The following is a 24901-nucleotide window of genomic DNA, read 5'->3' on the forward strand; positions in this document are numbered from 1 at the left end:
GCACTCCATGGAGGTGTCTGTCTTTCGTTGCTCTCACTCTCCCATCCGCTCCTTTTCCTCACATCCTAGCGCCCTCACTTTCTTTAGGGACTTCCCGTTTCCCCAACTCCTGTTACCCCACTGGGAGGCTTGCTTTTTTTTCTTTATGCAGCATTGTATGGATACCTTTTTTTTTATTCACCATTTTAAATGGAAGTCAGCTGCCATGGAATAGAAAATTAAACTTTTTAAAATGGCAAAATACCTGCCAGTGCATCACAACGCTTGTGCATGTTGTGCATGCATGGACAGCCATCATGGAATGCTCTTTGTTACAAAAACCATTGCAAGATGGCCAACCGTGCATCTGCACTCTTCTAAGCAGAGTGTTGGATATGTACTGTGACACATATGCTGCTGGCTGCTCTACAATGGGTAGCACAACGCATTGCATGGCAAAGGTATGGAACATCTGCCACTAGCTGTAATTAGCATGCTTTCAGATCTAAGAACATTTGCAAACTTAATAACTTCTACCTGCGACGTTACCCAAAACCAAGTAATCTGCAATTGTTGATGTTGTCTGCCTAACTTCTCCAGTAGTTATTCAACTGAGATGTTTTAATTTAAAACAATGAATACAACTGAAGTGAGGAAGAGTTGCTGGAAAAGCATCAGTGAGGCAACACAAGACATGATTTACTTGTAGTTGACTTATATCGGAGAGGCATAGATTAATAGGGTTTCTCAATACAGGCCACCTCACTTCCTTATCAATTCCCTAAACCACTCCCTGCCTCGCTCGCTCACTCACTCCACATCCAAGCTCCCTGCCCCGCTCACTCACTCCACATCCAAGCTCCCTGCCTCGCTCACTCACTCCACATCCAAGCTCCCTGCCTCGCTCATTCACTCACTCACTCCACATCCAGACTCCCTGCCTCACAGGGGCTTAACAAAGGCCCACTCAGTGCGGGGGGCCGCCGAGCTGCATGGGGCCCCCTCAGCACAGTACTCAGGCCTGAGAGCTTCGGATTAAATCCGGAGGGGGGGCCTTCGTGTACCTTGCAGGGGGGGCCCCTCAACTTTCGTTACGACATCCTCTCATTCTTTCACGGTCGGTAAATTAGGATTTATATATTAGATGACTGTAACATCTGTTATTGAGAGAAGTTAAAAATGGTAGAAGTTTTGTAGGAAGTGTTAAATTAAGCAAGTCATAATATAATGTCTGTCAGGGCTGTCTCAGTCTCATAGAAGAAGGCATGTGTCCCCGAGTCTACATGGGCGTGTTCCGTTATCCCCCAAACTTACAATTAAAAAGTTCAGACTTGATTCACAGTCAAACACGTCCTCGAGTCAAAATTCCATAGGCAGGGAACTGTATGGAATTTTTTGGGGAATAATCATAAAGTTTTAAGTATTCAGGATTTTGGTACATTCATACATTGCGCTTTTTCATGTTTTTGACAGGCATTTTTAGCAAACGTCTCCTAATTGTCTTGGCATCGAACAACTGAGTTGTACATGCAACTTCATCAAAATTAGTAATTTAATTGCAGAGCTGTCTCAGAGGCCCCCTGTAAAGATGACAGCAAACTCATCTTTCTGCACCTCCAACTGCAGGCGGCTACAAATCTATTCTCTCGGGAAATCTTTGCATCAACGTCGGATCAAATCCATCAAATCCGTTTGAAGTTACCCTGCCCGCACTTTTGGCTCCTAAACAAACAGCAAGGGCTTTATTATGAGATGAGTGGCCTGGTTAATTTCAATATGTAACTGTCCAGTAATTACACATATCGCAATTATGAGTTTTATGATAAACATCAGTAAGTCAAACCTGCCGATATTTATGTGGGGAAAAAAGCCTGTTATTTACAAGAAGTTATAGATTTTGGTGCAGTAAGCTCATGGCTGGACTGGCTGTAGCGGGCACAGGGCATTTCCTGGTGGGCCGGAAGGGTGGTGGGGGGCAGTTTTGGTCCAATGGGGGCCGTTTTTGTTACTGGAGGCCAGTTTTGCAGCAGTGCCCCTTGTAACAAATGTGCAGCAGCAGAGTTCTTGCCAGCCCCCACCCCCCAACCCCATCCGGGCTGGTTGGATGTAATTGCTAGGGCTGGTTTGCGATCCCAGCCCGGCCCTGGGTAAGCACCAACATCCGCAAGTTATTCCTCAACACCTTGTAATTGCATGGTAATTATTGCTCCCAATAAATTACGGCTCAGTGGCTTGGTATATTGTATGGAACTATTCAGCAGATATTTTATGACAACTGCATGGTGACACCCTCACTTTATCCGTAAAGAGACACTCTTTCAAGGCTATGCTTTTACCATCAAAATATCATTCTTGGCAGGTCTGGTTCCTTCGGATATTCTTTAGCACGGGTTGGCTTCAAGATATCAGTGCAATAGGATACATCTCTAATTGAATCAATCCCATTTTAACTCTAGGGGCCATTCATGATCCTGACAGGAAGTCCGGCCTCCGCTAAACATGTCCAAACACTTGAAAGTAAGGGCTGATTGTGTCAGCCCATGTCAAGAACGTTGATTAGGTCCTGACTGTAATTAGCCTGAGCATAAATCTCTAAGGGAGGTGGTCAGGGCGGTTAGCATGGGAAGCCTTATGCATAAGCACAGTTTATGTGCAGTACAGTATGCTCAAAATAAACAGTCTTCTTCCCTGCTTGGGATAGTCGGAAACAAGCTTTTAGTGTGGCAGGCTACCAAACTATAAGCTTGATGTGCAAAGCATTTTGCAATAATAAACTCTGCAATTTGCAAAATCACTGTATTTACGACCTGAAAATGAATTTTTGGTATGTAGGAAAACCATTTTGTGTGTTGGAAAAGCATTGACAATCATTAGTTTCCTATGTTAGGTCCAAGAAGAAAATTTGTAAAGCGATACAGAAATAATGGCTCAACGGAATTACACCAAATTTTGCAAAAAGTTTGTACTTAACTCAAAGAGCATGCGTTTCAATATTATGTGTAAAACTGTTCTTATATTTTCAAGTAATTTGATTATAAAGGGGTGCTCAGGGTAGTCATTAAGGTGTTTAAAAAATAGGTACACCTGGGACAGCTGCTCCCACAAGATTCCCCCAGGTACCATATATTTAAAAAATAGAGTGATCTGATTTACCAAGGAAGATTTTTTCCCATTGGACAATTTAGTACTGCAGGAACATTGGCAGCCTCTTGGTACTGAGCAATCTGATTGGCTTGCCACAACATGAAGAAAAATGTTGTTATTACAGGAAATGTTAGCTAAGGCCTTGTATCCTGAACTTCAAGTAAAGAAACATGTAAAGGGGCAGAGTACGGGTACCCTGACCCTCTGACATTTCTGCAGAGGCACCTTGAGGGTTCAAAGGTGATGAGCAGTGGGGAGTTGGCTGAAAGTGGGCAGTTGGCCTCTCATGGGGGGGTTGGCTGCCCACTGGGGGTTGGATACAGGGCCTTGCAATAAGCCCTGTTGCCAACCCCATTCTGGGCATAGCCAAAGGCCATGCACAGCAGGGATTGGCTGGATGTGATTTGTTGCATGCAAGGCCATTCTGGAGGCCAGAAACTTTGGTCAACCCCACCATGCAACACTGAAAGCTGGGGGTGGTGGGGTGCTGGCTGCCTGCATGGGGTTTTCTACCCATGGGAGGAGGGCCGCAGGGCCTCGGTACAGGCCGGGCCCTGTGACTAGCCCCATGATGTGCAAGGCTAAAGACGATGCACAGCATAAGGTTGCACGCTAGCAGGGGGATTGACTGTCTGTAGTGGGTTAGGCGCAGGACTAGGCCCGAGGTCAGGCCCTACAACCAACCCACTGGTGCACATGGCTGTGCACAAAGAGGGAGTTTGGTGAATATGATCAAAAATCCCCAAAATTCACTGAAAAAAACAAAGATTAATAGAAAGTTTTAGTTAGGAATGAAAATAGGATGTTACTTTACATAAAAAACTCGAAAATCACTGAAAAATTCAAATGTTAAAATGACATATTCAGGTAATGGTAATAAGATTTTAGCTTACATGAAAAAACTAGATATTCACTGAAAAAAATAAAAGATTAAAGTGACATTATGGTTAGGCGCTGAAATAATACAAAAACTAATGTTTAAAAATTAGAAAATCACTAGGATTCACCAGTTACATTTTATTGAGCTAACTATAACTTGTGTCCCTACCCCACCATGCTATGCTTATGACCTCACATATTACATCACTCATGATATCTTAAATGACATAATTTTAGACATCACAGATGGCATCTCAAATTACATCTTTGATGATATTACCTAATTACATCATCCAAATATATATTGTGGAGCGATCCGAACCAAAGCCGCATTGTTGAAAATATATACATATATATATATATGCCAGCGTTTTTTTAAAATAAAGGACTGAAGAATACGAAGTCCGTGGAGTGCGTTTATTCCCGAGGGGAAATTTGGTGAATAAAAAAAAATATATATATATATATATATTATCTACTGGCGGTCGCCAGTAGATAGTTATAGTTAGGACCGTGTTTCCATGGGAAATCCGCAACATTCTATTTGGAATAACTTTGGCGCCGGTTGACGAATCCTCGCAAAATTTTCAAAATAGGTGGGGCGCTCCGCTCCGCTCCTACCCTGAAAGTCTAGGGGTGATTCGTGAAGCAGGGGCCGAGAAAAAAGGGGGGTCCCAAAACGCATTTTCCCCATGCATTTTTCCATAGGACCTTTAGTCGAAGGTACAGCCCGAATGGCTGAACAGAATTACTTGAAATTTGGCAGAAAGGTAGTCCTCAAGTCAGGGAAGTTTTTTTTGCAGGTCTGGTGTCAATCTGTTCAGTAGTTCCTGAGAAAATCAAAAGTAAAATCATATATATATGTGGGCGGAGCCTAACCACACATCTCATCCTGAGATCTGATTGGCTGTCAGCACTTCATCCAAGAAGTGTTGGCAGCCATGTTGGGACCAATTTACATGATAGCACCTCATTAAAAAGCATTGTAGTTAATAGAAGGTTTTAAGACTTTAGTTACATTATAAATCATTTGTTGATGGTACCATACTCATTTTAGGAATTGTGGTATGTTCTAAGGTGATTTCACCATGTGAAAAAGCCTTCTGCTGGGATATCATGATTGAGAGAAAAATATGTTCTCATGCTTTTCCCACAGAGGTTTGGAAGGTGATCTATAAGCTAAACTGAGAGCTTATTTTCTGTAAATTCACATTATCTTTCTCAGTCATGTGAGAATGAAGTCTGACATTCTCAGTAAAACATGTACATCCAACAAGGGCAAAGACTGTCAGTTGATTCCTTTGTGTTCTACTGCAGCTTCCCAGAGTGTTCCAAAGAACAACTAGAGCGCTAACAGTCCTACTTATGATAAACTATGGCACACCTGAAGCCATCTTGCTTGGATTAAAGTGGTAACTCTTAAAACATTTAATTTAAAAAGGAACAAAATGAGGGGGTTCATTTTTCCATAAAAAGTATGATTAGTGCTGCAGAAAGAAAAATTAGGGCACATTTTGAGTGACTTCTCAAATCCTCTTCTATTTCATTAAAAAATTCTGACATGCAGACTGAAACATGCACTTTCAATACCAGCAGCAGTTTTCCCTGGTGAGCACTAGCTTTACTACAGTGATCTAATGAGCAAAAAGAGTGCTAACATTCTGAATTTATGGCAAATGTGTGACACATCTGAATGCCTTCTTGATGGAATCAAAGTAAAAAACTGAAAGTATTTCCTACTGAGGAGACTGCAGTAAATGAGGAAATTAGGAAACTTCATAACAAATAAGTCTCCCAAGATGGCCACCAGAGACAAAAGAGCCCAAATGTAGCCCAAATATCACCCAGCTGTAGCCCAAGTATAGCCCAATGACAGAATGTCCCAGAGTGTTCTTAAAAACAACTAGAGCGCTTACTGTCTTCATTATGACAAAAGTATGGCACACCTGAAGCCATCTTGATTGGAATAAACTGGTAACACCTAAAACATTTAATTTAAAAAGGAACACAATGAGGGGGTTCATTTTGCCATAGAAATTATGATTAATGCTGAAGAAAGAAAATGAGGGCACATTTTGAGTGACTTCTCAAATCCTCTTCTATTTCATTAAAAAATCCTGACATGCAGACTGAAACATGCACTTTTAATACCAGGAGCAGACTTCCATGGTGAACAGTAGTTTTACTACAGTGATCTAATGAGCAACTAGAGTGCTAACATTCAGAATTTATGGCAAATGTGTGACATATCTGAATACCTTCATGATGGAATCAAAGTAAAAAACTGAAAGCATTTCCTACTGAGGAGACTGCAGTACATGAGGAAATTAGGAAACTTCATAAGAAATAAATCTCCCAAGATGGCCACCGGAGACAAAAGAGCCCAAATGTAGCCCAAAATCACCCAGATGTAGCCCAAATATAGCCCAATGACAGAAGTGTGCAAAACACTTATTATTTTGTGTTTTTGCAGTGTTATATAGTGCAGACTTGTCAGGTATTGGAGTGCTTTACATGAGCATTGGTTACATCACACAAGAACAAATTCATTTTGGTTGTAGACATGGGGAGACTAAGTGATTTGACCAGAATCACAGAATGTCGAGTTGAAGCAGAAACTCCAACCTGGTTCCCCAGTTGCAAAGTCTGCAGTTCTGGAAGTAACACCACATCCTCTCCCCTAAGTGCAACATTTAATCAAGTGGTCAACTGGATAAAAAAACATAAAGATAACAAATAATTTAAAAGTGCTTTGTCGCTATTTGAAAACTCAGAAAATATGTCCTTATTTTAGTCTTTTAGAGCACTAACCATCATTTTGATGCCAATAAGACCCTCTCATATATGTAATTTCTAAAGGAAATGCTCTAGGTATTACAGTTTTGATTACATCAAGATGACGTCAGGCGTTCCACACTTTTGTAATAAATATAGAATGTTAGCAATCTAGTTGTTCATTGGGATACTGTTGAGAGGCAGAGGCCAGGGGCATGGACTCTGAAAATTGAAGGCAGGTAGGAGAGTGCAAAGGCAACAGTTTAACCACACTGAGCAGGCAGGAAGGGCCGTGGCAGCACAACAGACTATGGAGGGCAGTGGAAAGGGGGGCAGGGGCAACAAACCAACAATACAGGACTTGCAAGAGAGGCTGTGGCAATGTAATAGACCATTGTGGGCAGAAGGAAGAGGCAATGGTAGTACTGCCATACATGCCAACTTCAGCCAGGAAACGTCCAATGTTTTTAAGCTCAAATGGGCTTTATTTGATCTGTCTCCTGTCTACAATCTCCTCTTTTTCAATGTAACTCAAAGGGGAAAATGAATACCCCAGTTTTTTTCAAAATCTTCCTCTTACCAAGTTCAAAATGTTCGCAAGTATGGTACATTGGATCATGGAAGGAAATGGGGTAGGGACATGGACTTGGATAACAGAGGACAGGAGGGACATGGAGAGGTGCACCAAACTGACCCTGCAGGGCAGGCATCAGGGTTTGCAACAGCACAATACACCACAAAGGGCATGCGGGATGATAGTGCAGCACAACAATCCATAGAAAGCAAGAGGGAGGGGACAGGACCATGCACATGGACAACAGAGAACATAGGGGCAAGAGGCAATGGTAGCTAGCTGACCATAATGGACAGACAGGAGAGAAAGCTGCAGCATAACAGACCATAAAGGGCACTAGGGACGGATCAGGGGCATTACAATGGAACAGGCAAGCCGGGAGGGAGGGAGTAGGGGTCTGCACATGTAAACAGAGGGCTGGGGGCAAGGGGGCAGGGCAGGAGCAGCAAGATAGCCATGGAGGTCAGGCAGGATGGGCACTAGAAACAAGACACACCATGAATAGCAACAGTGAGACTGTGATGGCATACACACAGACCATGGAGGGAAGGTGGGAGGGGGTCAGGGGCAGCTAACTGACCACACAGGGAAGGTGGGAGGGGCCATGGCAGCACAGAAGACCATGCATGGCAAGTGGGAGGGTTAGTGGCAGCACAATGCCTATGATGGGCAAGAAGGAGGGTGCAGGGGCATGCACAAAGGACGATGGAGGATAGAAGGGAGGGTCAGGACCTGTGCACAGACAAGAAAGTTCAGGGGAAGGGGCCTCACAACAGACCGCACGGGGCAGGCAGGAGGAGCAGTTGCAGCACAACAGACCAGGGAGGGCAGAAGGGTGTGGCAGTACAATGGACCATGTAGGACAGGAGGAAGAGGATAGGGGCATGGCATGTGGACAGGCAGGGTGGAGGTGGCAGGGACAGGTTACAGTCATCTGACAATGCTAGGCAGGTGGGAGGGGAGTGGCAGCTCAACAGAACACTCAGAGTAGATAGGAGTGGCAGGTCCATGGAACATGGTGGGCAAAAAGGATGGAGCAGGGGCATGCACAAAGACATCGGAGGGCAGGGGGAAGGAGAATAGGGGCAGCAAGCTAAGCACAGAGTTAAAGCAGGAGGTCAATGATGGGGCATAGAATTGGGCAATGGAGGGCAGGAGGAGTGGACTGGTACATCATACTGAATTGAAGGCAGTGGCAGCACATCAGACCATGCATGGCAGGAGGGAGGAGGCTAGTCCATGGATTCACACAACAGAGCATAGGGAGGAGGGGGATGGGGCACCAAGCTAACTGTTCAGAGAAGGCGGGTATTAGGAACTTTATTGTTTTTAAAACGTGTGTCTGTGCGAACTACTTAAAATATGAACAAGTATACAGCATAATCTCACTTTTATTCAGGAAGAAGAGGACGTTTGTGACTTTGACTCCGGGCTCACTTGACAGAAACACCCCCTGACCCTCCACCCCCTATCGCAAAATGTAATGCCCGTGAAAAGGGTAGGTGAACACAGTGTTATATAGAACATAGTCCTGAGAGCACGATTGAAAATGAAAACTAGATATAGTGTATGGTATAAACTATGCACCAAAAAGTGTGATATAAGATGAACCGGGCGTGAAATATAATATGCAATACATTGTGCGCAATGACAGATTCATTGGAGAGCGCGAGATAGCACAGGCACTAGCGCGTGCTATGCGATATGCGCCTTGGAGTGTAATATACACAGGGCAGTGTTGTGTAACCTAACTAGTCTCTAAAGTTGTAAGATAAAATATGTGCTGGGGAGTGTAACGTTGCATATGCACTGTGACAAAGATATGGATCCCAGATTGTAATATGTATGGCATAGCACTGTGCGTTATAACATAGGCATCGAGGAAGGCACGTTAGATGGGGGCAATATAACCCGTGCGAAGACAAGTGTGGCATGACATATTCACGGGGTGGTGTTACAGTGCACATGGGATAGAGAGTGTCATAGCATATGCACTAGCTAGTGGAATACAACACAGAGGTGTGAGGCACTCAGCAGGCAATGGTGGGTGTAACACAGCATTGGGCTCTGCCAGGAGCGCGCTGTGACTCTCAAGTGATGTTCGTCCCCTTTCCAGAGAGTAAAATAAAAAGTATTACACATCCGGCAGTGGATGTGTGTTTTATTAACCGTGAGGGGGGTTTCTTGCATAGTTTTGGTCGAATTTTTATCGAATCCCCTTTGAATGGCTTGGTGTGCATGTGTATTAAATGTGCCCATCAATAGCTACCCATGTTTGTATAAATAAACGACAAGGGTGTCTACCGGGATTAGGCACGGTAGGGCATCAGACATGTCAGAGCTTCACTAGTGGTGTAAATACATTCCACGTGGATTCATTGTATGCATAGTCGCCTTTTAATGAATATCACGCAAATCGTCATGGTGGTAGGTGTCCCGTCGCGTCGGCCACAATAATCACAGCGACACCAAGTAAGTTGTTGTTTCTTTATTGCATGTTATCTGCAGCCAGCATGCTGCACGTCCTGCCTCGTCCCCTGCTTCCTGTGTACTCCCCTTTTCCCCCTGACCGGAACTGGTGTCCGGTGACCTGTCCGGCACTCTGACCTCCTCCGAGGTCCTAGTGCCCTTGTGCCCCATCTCTCAGGACACTACATCTCCCCCTTTTGTCACAAAACGTTACGACAGTAGCATTTGTTGGTAATCAGAAATGGGACAGTTTCTTTCGCATAGTCTGTTGCAAATGTGAAATGTCGATAGATGTTATTCGCGAGATGCTGCCTAGGGTGGCAGCTCACATTTCTTCTATTAGTCTCTTTGGTCTCACAATGTCTCTCCTCGGCCTCGTCCCAAGTCCTTGGCCCTCCTTTGGCCTGGCGGCTTCTTCTGCACCTGCTTCTTGGCTCTCCCTTTTTGTTGTCTCTTCGATGCCTGTCACTTGCTCTTCGTCCTTTTCTTCTTTTAGGCCTTTGAAATGGGAGCTGTTCCTTGTTATTCGTCGGCTGTCTGACTCTGCTGTTACCATTGTTCCTTTCACCTTTGTTATCGTCAGCGGGTCTTGGGCGAATGTACTGTCCGACTTCCGTTGTTGTCTCTGTCGTACCACAACAGTATCTCCTTCATGGAGGTGTGATTTGATGGCATGTCGTCTTCCGTCAGCATATTCCTTCATTTTTTTCTTAGCCGCCTCATCTTTTGCTGCCACGCTGTCGTGCCCTGGTGCTGTCAGTCCTTCTACCTGCGGCAGCCTCGTTGTGCTTGTCCTCCCTAGTACTAGCTCCGCCGGGCATTTCCCTGTAGACCCATGAGGCGTGTTTCTGTAGTCTCTCAGTATTTGGCATAGTGCTTGGACCAGGGAAATCTGTGACAACTTCGCCCTCTGAACTGCCTTCTTGATATTTCCCATGAACCTTTCGACCATGCCATTTGCTTGCGGACATAGTGGTGTTATCTTTCTGTGCTGTATTCCAAGGTAGGCCATGAACCTTCGAAATTCCTCTCCTGAGAACGGAGGACCATTATCCGTTTTCAGTGTCTCTGGCGAGCCCCATGCTGCGAATATGTCGTCCAGAACCGGTAATGTTGCGGCTGCTGACGTTGAGGAGACCGATCTCACAATGGGGAATCTGGAGTATTCGTCTATGATGACCAGTAGGTACGTTCCCGCGTCTAGAGGTCCATAGAAATCGGCCGCCATTGTTGTCCATACAGCCCTTGGCAGTTCCGACATCTGTAATGGTTCTTGTCTTGCAGGTGGACCTGTCGTTTGACAGAGGTGACAGGCCGCAATAGTATCTTCTACTAGACGGTCTAATCCAGGGAACCACACTTTTTCTCTCAGCAACTTCTTTGTCGCTACTATGCCTCTGTGTGACTCGTGTGCAATGTTGACCACTTGTCGTCGTAGTGAATGACTATCCTGGTGCCCCGCATTACAATTCCACTGTTGGTCTCCGACAGTTCCCCGCTTATTTTCTGTAGAGCCAGCATCTCCTCCTTCTTTACTCCTGCCTTCCAAGTGCAGTTGTTGTTTACGTGCCTCCACCTTTGCTGTCTCATCGTTTCTCTGGCCGCTCGAAGAGTGTCATCTTTTCCCGTTTCTCTCTCTATTTCTGTTAGAGTTACCGGTGCCGGCGAGCTTTGCTTTAACACGAAGTTCAAGTATTCTGCTGCCATTGAGGCCTTGTTTTCAGCGTGCGGCAGTGGATGTCGCGACATGTAGTCTGCTGGATTATGTTCTTTCCCTGGTTTGTGGACAATTTTGAAATCGTAATCCATTAATCGGATGCCCCAGCGCTCGATGCGGGGCGGCATCTTTGCTGCTGGGTTGCCGTAAATTGTTACTAGTGCTTGGTGGTCTGTGATGATGGTGAACGGCTTCCCGTACACAAACATGTGGTAATGCTCGCATGCCCATACCACCGCCAAGCTTTCTTTTTCCGGCTGAGAGTACGCCTTCTCAATGTCTGTCAGGCTTTTGCTGGCGTATGAGACAATCTTCCTTGGTGACTCCTTTCCCGGCAGGTGTTGTGCTAATATTGCACCTAAACCCACTGGGCTGGCATCGACCGTCAGCTCGGTGCAAAGCAGCGGGTCGAAGTATGCGAGGTGCTCCACAGTCATCACGGCCTTCCTGATCTCTTTGAACGATTCATTGCATTGTTGAGACCAGACAAATTTCTGGCCTTGTTTCGTTAGTTCTCTCAGCGGCGTGCTCACCGTGGCAAAGTCTTGTATGTATCTGGCACAGTAGCTTGCCAGGCCTAGGAATGATCTTATTTCTGCCACATCTGACGGTGGCTTTGTATTCTTCAGCGTCTCCACTTTGCTGGGATCAGGCCTCATCCCTTTTTCTGAGAATATGTGTCCGAAGAAGATCAGTTCTCTCCTCCCTAGCTCGCACTTTTCTCCATTCAGTGTTAATCCAGCCTGCTTTAGTTGTTTGCACACTTGCCTTAGGGCACTATCATGTTCTCTGTCCGACTTCCCAAACACTAGGATGTCGTCGCTGTAGTTGAAACTGTTATGTACTGGTCGTATCACCTGTCTTATTGTCTCCTGAAATATTTCGGCCGCTGACGAGATACCAAAACTGAGCCGTTTGTACCTGAATAGTCCTAGGTGGGTGGAGAATGTCGTTATGTACCTTGACTGTTGGTCCAGCTCTAGTTGGTGATACCCTTTGCACAGATCTAGCTTTGAGAATCGGCACGCCCCTGTCAACCGGCTGATCATGTCGTTCAGATGAAGTCCTGGGTGACGTTCCCTCGATATTGCAGTGTTCGGTATTCTCAAGTCCACACAGATCCGTATTTTGGACGTATTTTTCTTCGGGACTGCCACAATCGGTGATACCCACGGTGTCGGCCCATCTGCAGGCTCAATTATGTCTTGCTGCAGTAAGTTGTTTATTTCTTCTTCCACTTGCGGTTGTAGGTGAATCGGCACTCTCCTGTGATGCTGTGCCACTGGTCTCACTGCTTCATTTATGTGTAGGGTAACCTGTTTGTCTTTTAGCTTCCCCAGTCCTTGCAGTATTTCTGGATATTCTTGCAGTATGTTCTCTTTTTCTGTCATGTGATATGTCATAGCCAACAGCCCCATGACTTGTGCCGTGACGTTGCTCAGCAGGCAGGGTGCAGGGATGTCCCCTTTCAGGACGTGTATTTCTTCTTCATATGTCATGTCCTGATATGTTAATGTTTCAGTGAACTTGCCCATGTTTTCTACGGGTGTCTTTGAACCCCACGTGAACACATCTACTTTTGATGGCGATAACTTTGGCTTTGTTCTCATCTTCATGTACTCTGACATGCACATTATGTTGCATGTGGCACCACTGTCTAGCACAAATTTTGTTCTGTGGCGCCCGACGTCGATGTCTACTGTGGCCGTCTTTTTTATTTGCTGTTTCTCCGCCAGCTGGATGTGTTCCTGCTGTCTTCCTTCCTTTGGTGTGTCGGACATGAGGTATAGCCGTGCTTCTCTCCCAGCCGTCGTCTGTCCGTCCGACTCATCCGACGATCCTCTCTCTTCTGTCTCCATGTGTCTGGCATGCCTGGTGCCTGTTGTCCTTGGTCTAGCTGTTCGTCCCCTCTCATTCCTAAATTGCCGGCTCATGCAGGTGCTTGCGAAGTGGTTGTTCCCGTTGCATTTTCTGCATTTCTGGCCCATTGCTGGGCAGGTGCCAACGTGTGGGAAGTCAAGGCCGCATCTGTAACATGTGACCGCTTGTTTCCTGGGGTGTTGTTGCTCCCTGTTGTCGTTCCTTTTGAAATATTCCGTCATCCGATGCGCCATCGCTGTTCCTTTTTCTTTGCCAATTTGTATCTGTTTGGCATGGTCCGTGGCCCGTGCTTCTGTGCGGGCCATCGTCAGTATTTTTTCAAGTGTTGTTGGTTCTTTTAGGATGCGTGCTCTGAACTCTACTGACAAACACCCTACGATGAGGCGCGTTCGTATTGCTTCTTCATTGTTAAACTTATCAAATTCGCAGTACGTCACCAACTTCCGCAACCTTGTCGCGAAGTCGTCCATGCTCTCTTCTGGTTGCTGGCATGCTGTGTGGAACGTGTATCTTTCGAAATCAATGTTGCGTTGGGGGTCGAATTTCTCCGTGAGGCACGCTTTCGCGCCTTTGTAATCTGCCGTTTTTTCACTCTGTAGTGTCATCATTAGGTCTTCTATTTCGTCTCCCGCAAGGTTGACCAGCAAATCTAGTTGTTTGCTCTCTACGACGTCCGTTGCGCGCATGTATCGTTCAAATTGTCGTAGCCATCTCTCCCATCTGATGCCTGCTTGCGGTTCCGATATGTTGAATGGCAGTGGCCTGCGGAACACAGCTTGTGTGCTCCTTGTCTCTTCGTCACCCATATCCTTCCTTTCTGTTATTTTGTTAATTTATTTATTTGTTCCTTTTTACTTCCTTCTTGTCCCTCTGGTGCTATTTTCTTTCTTTGGCACCTTTTTCTTGTCGTTTCCTTTTTATTTAGACCTTTTTTTGTCAATTCTCCTTTTTGCCTGACCTTAAAATGGCCTCCCGGCCTTCCTGTGCTGCTATTGGCCCAAATTGCCTGACTTCAAAATGGCCGCCGCACTCTCGCGCGATTTCGCGCTGTTCGGGACTTTGCCTGACCCTTCAAAATGGCCGCCGTCTAGCTTGGACGCTGATTGGCTCAATTCGCCTGACTTCAAAATGGCTGCCACCTCTCGCGAGAGTTCGTTGAAACTCACGCGCGGGAGGGATTTTAATCTTTCCTTCAGTTGCTTGATCAGTTTCAGTCTCGCGCTGCTCTTACTTCTCTTAGCAGCGCCGGGGTGGGCTCCCGCAACGATGTTCTTTTCTTGCTGGGCACTTCGGACCAGGGTGGGCTCCTGGCTCCGATCTTCTTTCCGCGATCGGGTGGGCTCCGACAGTCGCCGCGACGCGTGGATTTCGATCCCGCCTCGTCGCCAGTTGTCGCGTCGGCCACAATAATCACAGCGACACCAAGTAAGTTGTTGTTTCTTTATTGCATGTTATCTGCAGCCAGCATGCTGCACGTCCTGCCTCGTCCCCTGCTTCCTGTGTACTCCCCTTTTCCCCCTGACCGGAACTGGTGTCCGGTGACCTGTCCGGCACTCTGACCTCCTCCGAGGTCCTAGTGCCCTCGTGCCCTTCTCTCAGGACACTACAGTAGGTATGTACGGTTTGTCCAGCATGTCCTAGGTGTGTCTATAAATATATATTTTTTAAAAATAATAAAAAACAGTGGCCGGCCCTGGGGATTGGGGTCAAAAAAATATAATCAGGAGACAGGCCCTGGGGGATGGGGTCATCAGGGCCAATAAATTAGAATAAGAAGGGGAACCACACAGCCCCTCTTCTTAAAAAATTAAAATAAATAAAAGACTGGCATCGTGCCGGAGGCCACGCCCCTCCTTGCAAACGCGCCCCCTGGCGAGTTGTAAGTTGGGGAATTAATTCCTCTTCAATACTGAGGGTCCCTGAGGGCCAACTAGCCCAACAGGCATCTCCAGTATGCACCAGGGAGCTGCGCTGCAGACAGGTGTTCTGAGGCCAAGCCCCTTTTTACACCTCTCTGCAACGCAGCTCTGTGGCGCTTACTGGAGGTACCTAGTGGTCTAGTTTGACCCTAGGGACCCTTAGGATTCAAGGGGACTTAATCTCTCAACTTAGAACAGCCACAGGGCACGTTTACACAGTGGTGAAGGGAGGGGACGGGGCCTGAGGTGACGTGTGCAAACACGCACTATGGCACGTTTTAAATTGGGGATATAATTTCCCTTCAATACTGAGGGCCCCTGGCGGCTAACTAGCCCACCAAGTGCTTCCAGTAAGCGCCACTGAGCTGCATTGCAGAGAGGTGGTTCAGGCCGTGCCACTTTTTACACCTCTCTGCAATGCAGCTCTGTGGCACTTACTGGAGGTACCTAGTGGGCTAGTTGGACCCTAGGGACCCTCAGGATTCAAATGAACTTAATCTCCCAACTAAAAACGGACACAGGGCGTGTTTACACAGTGGTGAAGGGAGGGGACGGGGCCTGAGTTAACGTGTGCAAAAACGCCGTGTGGCCTGTTTTAAGAGGTAGTTTTAATCCCCCTGCCCTATTATATACTAGGGGCTTACAGAGGAGGTCATGCTAATCACAGGGGGACCCCAACGCATAATGTTCCCTAGTGTATGTAGGTGTTTTCACTGTATTCTAAGTGTCTTTTAACATAGCACTGGCTCTAGGACTGGTTAGTCAGACTCAGTCACCACCAGTATCCGTCTGAAAAAGTTGAGGGTACAGGATGATTTTGCAACAAGGCTTTTTTCTGCTCTTCTTTTTGTTCTTTCTGCACGTTATCCTTCTTCCTGCACTTTTCTTCATCTTTGAGGACTTCTGTTGCTTCTTTCTGCACTTCTTTTTTTTCTTTCTGTGCATTTTTTCTTCTTTCTTCACATGTCCTATCTCTGTAGGCATAGTTAGAAATTAGCATTTAAAAAACCTTTGAAATTCACAGAAAAAACCATAGGTTTCAGGCACGTTATAGTTAGGAATTAGCATTTAAAAAACCTCAGAAATTCACTGAAAAAACCATAGGTTTCAGGGGTGTTATAGTTAGCTGGACTTTTCACTTGTACAAAACCATTGAAATTCCCCCGTTATAGTTAGTTCAGCTAACTATAACTCGCGCGCCCGCAATGCACTGCTGATGACGTCACATATTACATCACTCATGACATGGTCAGTGACATCACTCATGACATCACTGATGACATCTCAAATGACATCACTGATGACATCATCCTTGTGATAGAGTGGCAGACCTCCTCTCACCCTAATATAACCTTTGATACACACATTCAAAAATAGAGACTAAAATTTTCAAAACAATGGACATACCAATACCAGTTACAACAACCTCTTCAGTAATTCTAAGATCCACATACACATCCACTCATTCACCAACAGTCCTATACAGTCACTCATACATGTACTCACTCATCATATGTACTCATACACCTATACTTCCTGTTACACAATGCCACTCATCCATAGAGTTACTCACACACATAGTCACTCATGCTAATAAAGAATCAAACATACATTTACTTGCCTATACAGTTATACACACACCACCACACTTACTTCTACGGAAACTTACACATACTTAGTCTTTTAAACAATCACTTATAGAAACACATACTTATTCATACAGGAACTCTTTCAATCTCTCACTCTCACATATACTCACTTATATACACCAATAGTCACATATACTAGTTTAAAACATATGTAGTTACTCATAAAGACACTATTGAGACAGTCATTCACTCACTAACACACCCATACACACACTCATCCACCCATACAGTCCTGCACACATGCTGTCTTCAACACATACAAACAGTGAGTCACTCATTCATGCACCTATGCACTACGTAATACCCCCCACCGAACCATGCAGACACTCAGACTGATACTCAAAAAACCAACTAATAACCTATATAGACACCCATGTAGCTACTCACCAACCCATGCAGCCACTTATACACAAAGTGAGAGACTAATACAGATATTTACATATTTAAACATTACTCACTAAGCCATGTATTCACTATGATACACTTAATCAGTCAGTTAACCAATCAATTTTTCAAAAACAAATCATCCATTTGGACACTTATATACCCATTTATTCTTCCATCGACCTTGAGATATACATATATAAAACATATTTAATTTTCAGAAAAACACACATTCACTGGATGATGTCATCAGTGATGTCATGAGTGATGTCATTTGAGATGTCATCAGTGATGTCATGAGTGATGTCACTGACCATGTCATGAGTGATGTAATATGTGACGTCATCAGCAGTGCATTGCGGGCGCGCGAGTTATAGTTAGCTGAACTAACTATAACGGGGGAATTTCAATGGTTTTGTACAAGTGAAAAGTCCAGCTAACTATAACACCCCTGGAACCTATGGTTTTTTCAGTGAATTTCTGAGGTTTTTTAAATGCTAATTCCTAACTATAACGTGCCTGAAACCTATGTTTTTTTCTGTGAATATTATATATATGTATATATATATATATAATTCACTTAAAAAACTATAGGTTTCACACATGTTATAGTTAGCTGGGCATTTCACTCGTGAAAAACCATTGAAATTTCCACGTTATAGTTAGTGCAGGCAACTATAACTCACGCGACCGCAATCCTCTGCTGATGACGTCAGATATTACATCACTGATGACATATGTGTTTTTCTGAAAAAAAATATTTTAATATATGTATAGCTAAAAATTAATGGAAGAAGACATGGGTAAATAAGTGTCTAAATACAGTATTAGCATCAACAGAGGATTGCGGTCGCGTGAGTTATAGTTGCTTGCACTAACTATAACGTGGAAATTTCAATGGTTTTTCACGAGTGAAATGCCCAGCTAACTATAACATATGTGAAACCTATGGTTTTTTAAGTGAATTTGCAAGGTTTTTTAAATGCTAATTCCTAACTATAACGTGTGTGAAACCTATGTTTTTTTCAGTGAATTTGTACGGTTTTTTAAATGCTAAGTTATGTATTTATTTATTTATTTTTTTAAAGTTTTTTGACCGTGCGCGTACCGTGCGCGCACGGTGCGTTTCACGCACCGTGCGTGCGCTGTGGGCGCACGGTGCGCTTCGCGCACCGCGCGCCCACGTTACGTAGTTCGCGGAATTTTTCCGTTTCTACCGTGCGCGTACGCTACGCACACTCCACGATTTTTCGTAAAAAAATTAAAATACATTTTTGCCCTTGGGGGTCCTTCTGGGACCCCGTGACCAAGGCTAGGGGGTCAGGAACTGTCCAGCCTGCCCCCTTTTCACGTTATCCACCTTTGTTTTTCACCCCCTCAGACTGCGAGAGACAAAATGGCGGCCGACACTTCCTGGTTTCGACCGATTCGAATGTTTACTAAGATCTAACAACCAATCAGAATCGCGCTCGCGCACCGCAGCGTGCGCGTACGGTAAGCTTACGGTACGCGCTCGGAGCGCGCCTATAGATATATATATTGATTTAAATGCTATTTTCTCAGGAAATACTGAACAGATTTACACCAGACCTGCAAAAGGCACATCCCTGACCTGAGGACTACCTCTCTGCCAAATTTCAAGTAATTCTGTTCAGCCGTTCGGGCTGCAGCTTGGACTAAAGGTCCTATGGAAAAATGCATGGGGAAAACGTGTTTTGGGACCCCCCTTTTTCTCAGCCCCCGCTTGACGAATCCCCCCGAGACTTTCAGGGAAGGAGCGGAGCGGAGCGCCCCACCTATTTTGAAAATTTTGCGAGGATTCGTCAATCGGCGCCAAAGTTATTCAAAATAGAATGTTGCGGATTTCCTATAGAAACACGGTCCTAACTATAACTATCTACTGGCGACCGCCAGTAGATAATTTGTGTGTTTATGTTTATGTTATGTTTAGCCAATAACTTTGACGCTGTTTAACCCCTTCGCTGCTGCGGACATTCCGCTGCAGCGCTGGGGGGGCAGGGGGGCAGCGCGGCGGGCCTGTGCTCATGACGGAGCCGCTCCGTCATGAGCCACAGTTGAGCTGTGCTCATGACGGAACGGTTCCGTCATGACTCCGCCCATTTGCGTTGTCCCCCCGCACAGGCGGGGAAACAGCGCCGCGTAGGCGGAGCGGCCGCCAACGGGAGTGTCATGACGGAACCGTTCCGTCATGAGCACACGCCAACCGTGGCTCATGACGGAACGGTTCTGTCATGAGCAGGGAAGGGGTTAATGAATCCTCACGCAAATTTCAAAGCTATTTTGCCACTTCAGCTGTTGTCTTGAAAGTTTTGTGGGGATCCGTCAAGTGGGGATGAGAAAAAGAGAGGTCTCAAAACGTTCTTTCCTCATGCAATTTCACATAGTGATTTTAGACACAGCTACAACCCGAACCACTGAACGGAATTACACTACATTTGGCAGAAGGAAGCTGTTAGTCCAGAGAAGTGCTTTTTTCTGATTTGACGTAAATCTGTTCAGTAGTTGAGGAGTTATTAGAAGAAATTCTAATTTGTATATGTCCCCTTGGCTGCTGAGGGTTGTTGAGGGGCAAGAACCCATATTGTTGCCACAAGTATGTCCCTCACAGCCAGATTGTTCAGACCTCGTCAGAGGCCCCACCCCTGACCCTTTTCTCAACCACTCTTCAAACAAGCCTCCTGGCACACTGCTCTTGGGTGATGAAGTCTAGAAGTGAGCGTGCTGAAAACTTCGCTCTGTCGGAGGTTGGAGGAGTTTTTGCTGAACTCCGTTTTCCAAATGGTTTGTGGAGTGGTAAAACTCCACAAACTTAGCCAGCGGGGCAGAGTTTACCACCCACCCCTATTAGAGACTCACACACCCACTCACAGACCCACTCAGACACTCATATATCCACTTAGAACCCCACTCATACTCTTTCACACCCACTTACAAGCCTACTTAGACACTTATACACCCACTAAGACATTCATGCACTCACTCACACACTCAGTGTCAAAGGTTACTGGTCACAGTAAGGAAATAAAACTAAAAAACTCCTTACAAATTCACTAAAAAACCAAGAGGTTGCAGGGACGTTAAAGTTAGGAAATAGAATTTAAGAAAATGTAGAAATTCAATGAAAAAAAGCAAAGGTTGCAGGAATGTTATAGTTAGCCTGACATTTCACTCATACAAAACCAGTGAAATTCAGCAGTTAGCTGAGCTAACTATAACTCGCGCCCCTGCAATACACTGCTTATGACCTCACATATTACATCACTCTTGACATGGTCAATGACATCACTGATGACATCCCAAATGACTTCACTGATGACATCATCCAGGGACTGAGAGTGTTTTATAGAAGGTTATGAGTCTTAAATGTATATAACAAGATGTATTGGTGAATCAGTTGACTGCCTGTATGGATGATCCAGTGGGTGCGTGACTGACTGTATAGGTGAGTGATTAGGTGTCTCAGTGAATGCATGGGTGAGTGACTAGGTTTTGAGAATGTCTGTGTCAGTTTGTCAGTGGCTCTATGGGTTTGTGAATGGCTACGTGAGATACCATATGGGTGATTGATTGGTTGGCTGAGTACCTGTATGGGTGTATGAGTCTCTGTGTGGGTGGGAGAGAGGGTGTGTGACTGCCTGCATGGCTGAGTGAGTGGGCGAGTCAGTGTCTGCATGGGTTAGTGAGTGCATAAGTGAGGGGTTGTATATGTGACTGAGTATGTGTATGGCTGTGTCGGTGAGTGAATAGATGTGTCAGTGGTATATGGGTGAGCAACTGGATATTTGAAAGGCCGTATAGATGAGTGTTGGAGTATATGAGTGACTGTATGTGTGAGTGAGGGATTGTGATAGTGGCTGTATGTGTGAGTGTGTGCTTGTGTCAGTGACTGTATCCTGCTTGAATAAGTGAGTGGGTGTGTTTATAACTGTATCGGTGAGTAAATGGCTGCCTGCTTGACTCTATAGGTGAATGAGTAGATGTGTGAGTAGCTCTATGAGTGACTGACAATGTGTGAGTGGCTGCATGGGTGTATGAGTGGATATTTCAGTGGCTGAATTAGTGAGTGAGTTGGTGTATGAGTGGCTGTATGGGTGACTGAGTGGATGTGTGTGTAGACTATGAATCATTGAGTAGATGTGTAAGTACAGGCATGGGTGTGTCATTTGTTTGAGAATGGTAGTGTGGAAGTTGGATTGGGTGTATGAAAGGTTATATGGGGGTGTGAGAGGGTGCATCAGAGATTCTGTGGATGATGTAATCAGTTAAGCCATCAGTGATGTCATTTGAGATGTCATCAGTGATGTCACTGACCATGTCATGAGAGGTGTAATATGTGAGTTCATAAGTAGTGGATTGTGGGGGAGTGAGTTACAGTTTGCTCAGCTAACTATACCTGCTGAATTTCACCGGTTTTGTATGAGTGAAATATCAGCCTAAATATGACGTCCCTGTAACTTTAATTTTTTTCTGTGAATTTCTAAGGTTTTTTAATTCTATTTCCTAACTACAACATCCATGTAACCTTTGGTTTTTTAAGTGAATTTCCAAGGTTTTTTAAATGCTAATTCCTAGCCATAACGTACCTGTAACCTTTTGTTTTTTCAGTGAATTTCTATTGTTTTTAAAGTAGAAGTCACGTTTGCAGAGTAGTGGAGAAAGGGGACAGGGCCTATGACAGCTCTCAGGAATTCTACTGTGTAGGACTTACAGGTAGGTACCAGGAGGGTTTCTTGGCCCCCTAGGTCCCTTAGGAGTAAAGTGGACTTTATCCCCAAACCAGTTGTTCACCAGCAGCCAGTTTACAGAGTGGTGGAGAAAGGGGGCGTGGACTCAAAGACCTCTTAGCAATCCCACTGTATGGATTTACTGGACGTAACTGGAGGGGTAGTTAGCCCCCAGGATATCATTGAGGGCCAACTACCCCTCCTGTTACTTCCAATAAGTCCCACACAGCAGATTCGCTAAGACCTGGGAAGAGGCCATGCCCCCTTTCTCCTCCACTCTGCAAACATGCCTCCTGGTGCATTACTAGTAGGTGGATGAAGTACTCTTGGCTATTGCGGGTACCAACTATCCCTCCTGTTACCTCCAGCAAGTCCCACAAGGTGGGTTTGCTGAGAGGTTTTTATTGGACATGCTCCTTTTTGCCAACACTCTGCAAACACGCCTCCTGGTGCTCTACTAGTTGGGGGACGAGCAGCATATCAGGAAGTGAATTTGCAGAGTGATGGAGAAAAGGGTGGGGCCTCTGGTGAGTTGCCAGCTATTTTGCTTTCTTTCTCTGTTTTTGTATGAAGAGGGTCCACGTGGCCCCCCATCCATGGCCAATTTTTGGGCCCCAGCGACCCCATCTCCCCGGGCCTGCCCAGCTTTAAAAAAAAAAGGCAAGGGGGCTGTGTCGCCCCCCTCCCTAGCCATTTTCAGTTCCAGGGACCCCATTCCCTGGGTCCTGCCCTTTTATAAAAAAAGGAAAATTGGAGGGGGCCCCCCAGCCACCCTCCTGGGCCGATGTTTGGGACCACGGGGAGCCTGTAGGCCCTGCAGCCCCTGCTGACTCCTCATCTCCTGCAGTGAGCCAGCATTGCTTTGGGATCCCCAAAGCGATGTCTGTTTCCTTGCTGTGGCAGTTCCTGGGGTAGAGGGAGAGCCGTGATGCTCCCCCGCATCTATAAATGTCACTGACCCGGGGGAAGTGGCGGTTCCTGAACTTTGATAAGCCCTAGGAGGGGGGCCCCATTCGACCCCCTCCTATATTTATTATATGCCCCCAGGACCTGGACCTTCTGGGGGTTACTCAAAAGCAACCGCAAGCTTTTTTTAAAAACAAATTCACTGCAAATTCTTGAATATCGAGATTTTGTAGCAAATCTTATTTTTTTTTAAATGCTTTTATGCCATAGCGGGGCCCCAAGGGGACCCCTATCCCATGGATTTGGGGTCTGGGTATTCCTACCCTGCCCCCTTTATTTTATTTTCACTTTTTTTGGGGACTCGGCTTCAAGCTGAGTCCCAAGATGGCTGCCTATACATCCTGGAGTGTTGGCAGCCAATCAGAGCGGTGCATTTCTCTGCAAAAGCTCATCTTTTTTCTCAAAGGCTTGGAAACAGAGATATAGCTATAATTTTCAACTTACATTTCTTTAAAAATACTGAACAGATTTAAAGCAAATAACAAAAAGCACAATCTGTGTAACAATATCTACCTTTCTGCCAAATTTGGTGTAATTCCGTCCAGCAGTTCGGGCTGTAGGTTTAACAACGCATTCCTATGGGAATTTACATTACAAACGCACCCTTATTTTGTGTCCCTATTTCTCAGACCTCACTGCAAGGATCACCCCCAAACTTGCTATGACACACAGAACCTACTTTGAAACCTTTTTGTCAAAATTTCATGAAGATTGGTCAAATAAAGCTAAAGTTATAGGCAAGTAAACAATTATTTTCCTAAGGAAACTAGGTCCTAACTATAACATGATATATATATATATATATATATATGTATATATATATATATATATATATATATATATATATATATATATATATATATCAACCAACAACTGCCACACAACTGCCGAACTATTTCCGACGGGTGCCTCCGGCATGCATGCGGCTTGCACGCTAAACATCATCATCAAACTTCCTCCACCAGGAAAAACGGAGCACTCTTACGGGTATGGCAATGCATTTATTCAGCTCAATGCTTCCTTGTCTTTAAATGAACATTTCTTTCACAAGCATGACGCGTTTCAGCGAACAGCCTTTTTCAAATGCTTACAGTGAAAGTCCATTCTGTGCCGGTGGCTATGTAGTTTACAATGCTCCTCCTATATTAAAGACAAAAGAGGACTACGATTTAGTTGTAGTTCTTTCGATTTCTAGGACCGCCATCTTGAAATGTTTTAAATGCCATTGAGTAATATTAATCTCAGTGATCGCATTTGTTTTAAGTAACTTGTCATAATCTTATTTCTGATGATTGCGTTTTTCTTTACGCTGTAACTCAGGGGTAACTACATGGCACATTGTCCCGTTCGTCAGCCGCATGTCTCCCACACAGGTTTGCAATGCCTGAAGGTCTTGGTCACAGTGACTGCCTCCTTGCCATGTAAGTCATGTCATTATAACTGTTTACTTAAAAAATATAATAAAGTTGTATTAAACTACATGTCTGTGTCTTTCATTTTACATCATTTTTATTATTACAGTTTAGAGGTGAAAATGTTCAAATAAGAAGTCAGAGGTATGTTTTTTTTTTTTTTAGAACAAAAAATAAAAAAACATATCTCTGAGTTGACCTTTCAACATTTTACACCTCAAAAAATGCAAATGCAATTTTCACAAAAGGTTTTGTATTATATGTGATACATCTTCAAGCCGCTTAAAATGCTACCATACAACCGGTCACTATGTAGCAATGCAGTCCCAGCTGTAGAGCAAAAGCTGAGAAATGCTTTTTCAAAATATGGTTTCAATGACCTAGGAGAATTCGTTTTTTTTTTCTATT

The sequence above is a fragment of the Triturus cristatus genome, chromosome 11, assembly GCF_964204655.1.
Source record: "Triturus cristatus chromosome 11, aTriCri1.1, whole genome shotgun sequence".
In the NCBI taxonomy this organism is placed as follows: domain Eukaryota; kingdom Metazoa; phylum Chordata; class Amphibia; order Caudata; family Salamandridae; genus Triturus; species Triturus cristatus.